The sequence below is a fragment of the Hypanus sabinus genome, chromosome 10 (genome assembly GCF_030144855.1).
Source record: "Hypanus sabinus isolate sHypSab1 chromosome 10, sHypSab1.hap1, whole genome shotgun sequence".
In the NCBI taxonomy this organism is placed as follows: Eukaryota; Metazoa; Chordata; class Chondrichthyes; order Myliobatiformes; family Dasyatidae; genus Hypanus; species Hypanus sabinus.
Window position 1 is genome coordinate 166402100 of NC_082715.1, and position 6000 is coordinate 166408099.

Sequence of the window (6000 nt, forward strand, 5' to 3'; positions counted from 1 at the left end):
TGCGTCAGGCAACGAACAGTCCCTGAAACTGCCGAATTCAATGTTCATGCAGTCCGCCTGGAGTATTAGACACACAGAATATGGGCTGCGGCTCCACTCGTTTCAGCCTGGCTATATCCTGGCAGTGGATGACGTTTAGGGCCGCCAGGATGTTATCCGAATGGGGAGTGGAAGTAAATGGTCGACAACCCGAGAGCTTCATAAGTTCAAAGCGGGCAGTGAGTAGCTGAAGAATGGTCTGGGCGAGAGCACCGAAAGAAGCTCGCTTCAGCTCCAGGGGCTCTGGATAATGGCGGGGGAAGAGATGCAGGAACAAACCAGTCTGTTGCGGGTAAAAGGGCCAGTGCTTAAGGGAGAGGCTGGAGTGGACCTAGGACGGATTGAGGATGAAATCCTTGCGAACGATGAATGATGGCGAGTGGAAGCTATGGCTGGTGGATAGTGGATAGAGTTATACATGGTGGGATATATCTTGGGATGGTGTGCTGGCTAAGTTCTGTTTGCATTTGAGGCGAGAGCCAATGGCCGACAAGCGGAACAAATGCGAGGCAAATGCATTGAAACAATCTAACAGTTTATATGCTTATGAGAGGTATAGATAGGGAAGGCAGACTGTATCTCTTTTGATAGGTTGAAATGTCTGATACCAGAGGGAATGCATTTAATGTGAGAGAGGGTCAGTTCAAAGGAGAAGGGCAACCTTTGTGCGAAAGGCAAGTTCTTTTACACAGACTTGTTGGAGCCTGGAATGACCACCTGGGTCTTGATAGAGACAGGTTCATTACAGACTTTTAAGTGACTCTCAAATAGGTAGGTGAATGTGAGGATCGATTTTATTGATAACGTGACGAGAATGATTGATGAAGGTAGAGCAATGGTTGGCATTTCAACGTTTAGAAAAGGCATTTCACAAGGTCCCACATGGGAGGCTGATCCAGAAGATTAAGATGCATGGGGTTCATGGTGAATTGGCCGTTTGGATTCAGAACTGGCTTGCCTATTGGAGGCAGAGGGTGTTGGTTGAAGTGATCTATTCTACCTGGAGGTCTGTGATCAGTGGTGTTGTGCAGGGATCTGTACTGTTCCCTCTGCAGTTTGTGATGTATCCAACCAACCTGGCTGAAAATCTACATGGGTGTGGATAGCACAGACGACTGGCAATGAACACAAAGGGACTGGACAAATCAACTGGGACAAACGTGGGCTGTTTTTACTGGAGCGGTGGAGACTGAGGAAACAATGCAGATGAGAAGAGGAAGATTATAATATTGGAGAGAGTGGGACCAGACAATGATACAGTGGAGAGTAAGAAGCGTAGCATTTGCTTGGGTGCAAAGGATATGGGTGAGGTCCATAACGAGTACTTTACATCAGATTTATCAAAGAGAAGGATATGGAGGGTGTGGAGATCATTGCCAAGAGTGTTAATATGCACAGGCATTTTGAAGAATAGGAGGAGAGTGCTGAGTAGTTCGAATAGCAATAAGTTGGATAAGTTGTCTCCTGAGGTCAATGAGGTTTTCTCTATCATGGGGTTTTTCCAAATATTCATAACTCTTATCTCTCAGAATTCTCTTCATTACCTTCCGTGCCGCTGACGTGAGACTTACCAGTCTATAGTTTCCAGGATTATCTCTGGTTTCCTTCTTGAACAATGGAGCAGCATGAGCTTCTCGCGAGTCCTCCAAGACCTCGCCTGTGGCTGTTGAGGACGCAAAGATATTGGAAAAGCCCCCAGCAATCCTTTCACTTTCCCCTCAATTACCAGGGGTATATCCCATCAGGTACTAGGGAGGAGGAAGGATATTCCAGATGTCCTGGAATAGAAGGCTTCGTGTTTGGAGTAAGGCGGCCGAGAGTGAGAAACTGGAAGAAAGGGATGCGATCATAACAGGAGATAGGTTGAGAGGAGGAGTGGGAAGAAGGAAGTTTGTAGTAAAAGTTGATGAACACTTTGTCTCCTGAGGTGCTGACAGAGTGGTCAGCAGAAGGTAGAGAAGTGTCTGAAATGGCACAGGTAAGTTTTGTAAGATTGAGGGGGACATGCGAGGTATCTTTTATTTTTATATGCATGCGGTGTGTGGTGAGTATGTGGGGCGAGCTGCTTCAAGTTGTCGTTCAGGCGAGCACAATAGTATCACTTAAGAAGCAGTTGGATAGAAGGATGGAGGGGTGGGAATTAGAACGATAAGGAATTGGGACGAGCTGACTAGATACCGTGGTAGGCATAGATTCACTGCGCTGAAGGGACGTTTTTTAAAATGCTGCATTTCGATATGACTTCCAGTGACACTCCAGATGGTGTACCCGGACAATCAATTGTTACAATGCCCAGGTGTCCCATTTAAGAGATACTTGACCCAGGAAACACTTGAATTCCATGGGCGCAGGGAATGCTGGGAAGCACTGAGCTGGCGAGAGGCGGTCGAGGACAACATAGCACATGGAACGGAAACAGCCCCTCCATTCCATGTTGTGCTAAAATCACTGAATTAGTAATTAAATACCCAAGTAAGTCAATCCATACTGCCGAGATAATGTTCATACACTTCCTTTTCCTAACGGCGTAGCAAGCTGTGCATCACGGGCAGCCACGATTCAAATAAAACTTGCACCGAACTTCTTTTTTATACTTAGCTCTTCTCGCCTTAAATTTATATCGTCTAAGTTTTACGTCTTTTATCTTTTGGCTGATTTGAAGATTTGGTGGAAATGTCGAGGGGTGATATATTGGCTATGTTCTGTTGGCAGATGAGGCGAGAGCGGATGTCCGAGAAGCGGAATAAATGCGAGAAAGCCCCTTCATGGAAAAAAACACAAAACGTTATTAACCAGATGTAAGGGGTTTCTTCTTTATGTTACTGCATATGTTAATCAAAAAGGCTTCTTTGTTTTGATAACTGGAGAGAGAATGTTTTCTCTCGAAGCTTGTTTGGGTTAAAATGAGAATTATAATAATTTGTTAACCAATTGGGATAGATGTTATTCTCTCTTCCGGGTCTGTAAGCTATTGTTGGCGGACATTTGGGGAGTTGGCGCGAGGGGGTGAGAGAGAGGACGCGGTGCTGGGCAACGGCCGGACCCCGAGCTGGGGTCTGAGGCCAGGGTTTTCGGCGAGGAGAGGAGACGAAGACGGACGTGCCGGGGGTTCATGGTTGATCACTTCGGGTGTCCTGAGCTACGAGTCGAGAAGGTCTGAGGGGATAGAATGGTGGCCAGACGACTTCGTTAATTGAGCTACAACGGTTGTGCATGAAGTGGTTTGGACTTTGATAAGTTTGGTGCCTTTTACTTTTCCTTTTATATTGTATCTATTAAGCACATAGCTCGAGTAAGATCTATAAAGCGTAATCATCTACCTCGCATATGGTGTACTGTCTGTTATTTGGCGGGGTGGGGACATCACACAGCATCTACACAAGCTGATTAACCAGTTGGCCAAAGGCTGCTCCCCCTAGACGGTAGCGAGCTGAGCGAGCCTGAGGCATAGTAGGGGGCTACACAGAGAAGACAAGTTTTCGAGGAAGGATATTTCAGATGTCCTGGAATGGAAGGCTTCGTGTTAGAAGTGCAGGTGGTGGGTGTCTCTCATTGTCTTATACAACTCTCTCGATTCTCTCCTCAACCTCAGCTGCTCTTGTGAAAATAAACCCACGTTTGTCCAACCTCTCCCGAGAGCAGCCATTGGTGACACTTTTATGCGACCCGTCAAAATCAGCCACATCCTTCCTATAAAAGTAGACCAAGTATGAATACAGTGCTCTAGTTGGAGATGATCCAGAGTTTCATAAACCTGCAATCCAACTGCCAGACTCTTGAGCACAGCTAATCAACTAATAAAAGCAGGCGTGACGTCTTAACTAGCTTGTCAGTGTGTATAACCGTTTGAAACACAATATCCGTCTGTACATCAATAGGTCTTGCCATTAATGGTGTATCTTTTTCTTTCTAAGAGATCTCCCAAAATACAACACTGAAGTTCAAGTTCAAGGATAATTGTCATTCAGCCATATAAGAATACCCATCAATACAGCCAAACGAAACAGCGTTTTTCCGGAGCCTAGCTGCAAATCGCGGTACCCACCGTCAAACACATCACAAGGCACACTTAGCACATTTAAGAGGGCAGCAAAATACAATCACACAAAAAATGTTTTGCCCAAGCCTTCTGAGTGCTGTCCTGTAAATTGGTGTTGCGTTAGGCGTTATCAATAAGAACCAATTGTTCTCAGCAGTCTGCAGACAGAATGGTACGCAATCCAGCTTGTGGTTCATCGAGCGAACAGTGGAGGGCAGCACCGTCCGGAGGGAACAGCCCCCAATTCAGCATGGACATCAAGTCACACTCCTCTCCAATACAGCTGTAACAGGAAAGCCCGCGGCATCAGTGCTAATGCTCGCTATACCCATATAATAAACCAGTGAAAGCGGACTTGCAACATTTTACATTACCAATGGCCAACAAGGTGTTGTGATCGAAAGGAAAAGCGTCCAAGACAACCACTCTCTGATAAACTGCACACCGCCTTCGCGCGCTGACTTTGGCGCCGTTCTGTCGCAGTCCTCCACGATGCCCAGTTCCTTCACCAAAAAGCACCTCGTCGATTAGCTGCACCTGCAGTACTTGAAGTTCTGAATGTCCAACATTGTCTTGTGAAAGAAAAACAGCGTTTAACAAGACAGACAACAAACACTAAATTCTGGAGGAACTCAGCACGTCAGGCATCATCTACGGAGAAGTGTAGAGTCAACGTATCGAGCCGCGACCCTTCAGCAGGACTTCCATCATTGTTTGTGTGTTGCTTGGATTTACAGAATCTGCGGATTTTCTCTTTAAAAAGACAAGATAGACCTGCCTGACCCCGGATGGGCAGTCTTTTATACTTTGTCACTACAGGTCCAATCACAAAGAAGAAAAAAAATCTACCGAAGCTGGAAAACCGGACAACGCACACAAACTGCTCGACTGGCCCGCTGAGCTCCACCAGCAATTTTGTGTGCGTGTTTCTTTGTATTTCCAACATCTGCAGACTTTCTCCTGCTCATCTTGTTGTTGTTCTGCACATCTAGTTGTGTGCAGGAGATTATAATGTGTGTGTCGCTTCACCGCCCCCGGATGAAGAGAATTGAACCGACTCACCACTTCTACATCGAGATACTACTTCTCGTCTCGGTGATATCCGGTCGACCCTCAGTCTGAGACCGTGAGTTTGTTGCAACACACACAGAATGTAGGAGGAATTCAGCAGGTCTGGCAGAATCTATGAGAAGACGTACAGACGACGTTTCTGGCCAAGACACTTCGGCTGGTTCTGGCCGCAGAGTCCTGTGTCCAGCCGAAGGGTTTCGGCTCAAAATGCCGGCTGTACAATTTTCCACAGGTGCTGCTCGAATTCCTCCAACATTTTGTGTGCGTTGCTTGGATTTCCAGCATCTGCGGATTTTCTCTTGTCCATGAATTTGTTGCTCGGCAAGATTGGATCTCCAGCTGTTGGTAGACATTTGCAACATGCAATTATTGTGAGTTTTCCGTGCATTGGAAGGTGGCTTGCACATTTCCTTGGGCAGAGATCTAGATTAGATAGAATTAGCGTACGCTGCCAGCTGTCGGAGTCTGCATCGGTACCACTTGCATAGGCAGGAGAGTACTGACCTCCCTTAGACTGCGCTCAGCGAGTTAATTGCGAAGCTAAAGGACAGTACTTCCGGGGTTGTGATGTCAGTACTGATATCCTTGCTACATCATGATGAGGACAGACGTAGGTAGATAATGCATTTTGACACCTGGGTAGAGAGATGACGCAGGGGATAGGGATTCGGACATTTGGTTCATTGGACTCTATTCCCGGAAAGATGGAAAGATGCGGACAGAATGGTTTGCACCTGAACTGGAGTGCATCAATCCCCCCTACAGAAGATTTGCTGGCACTGCTCCAGCGGGGTTTAAACTAGAGCTGAACGAGTTGAGTATCAAACTGCCAGGGCAGATGGTGGTGGGGT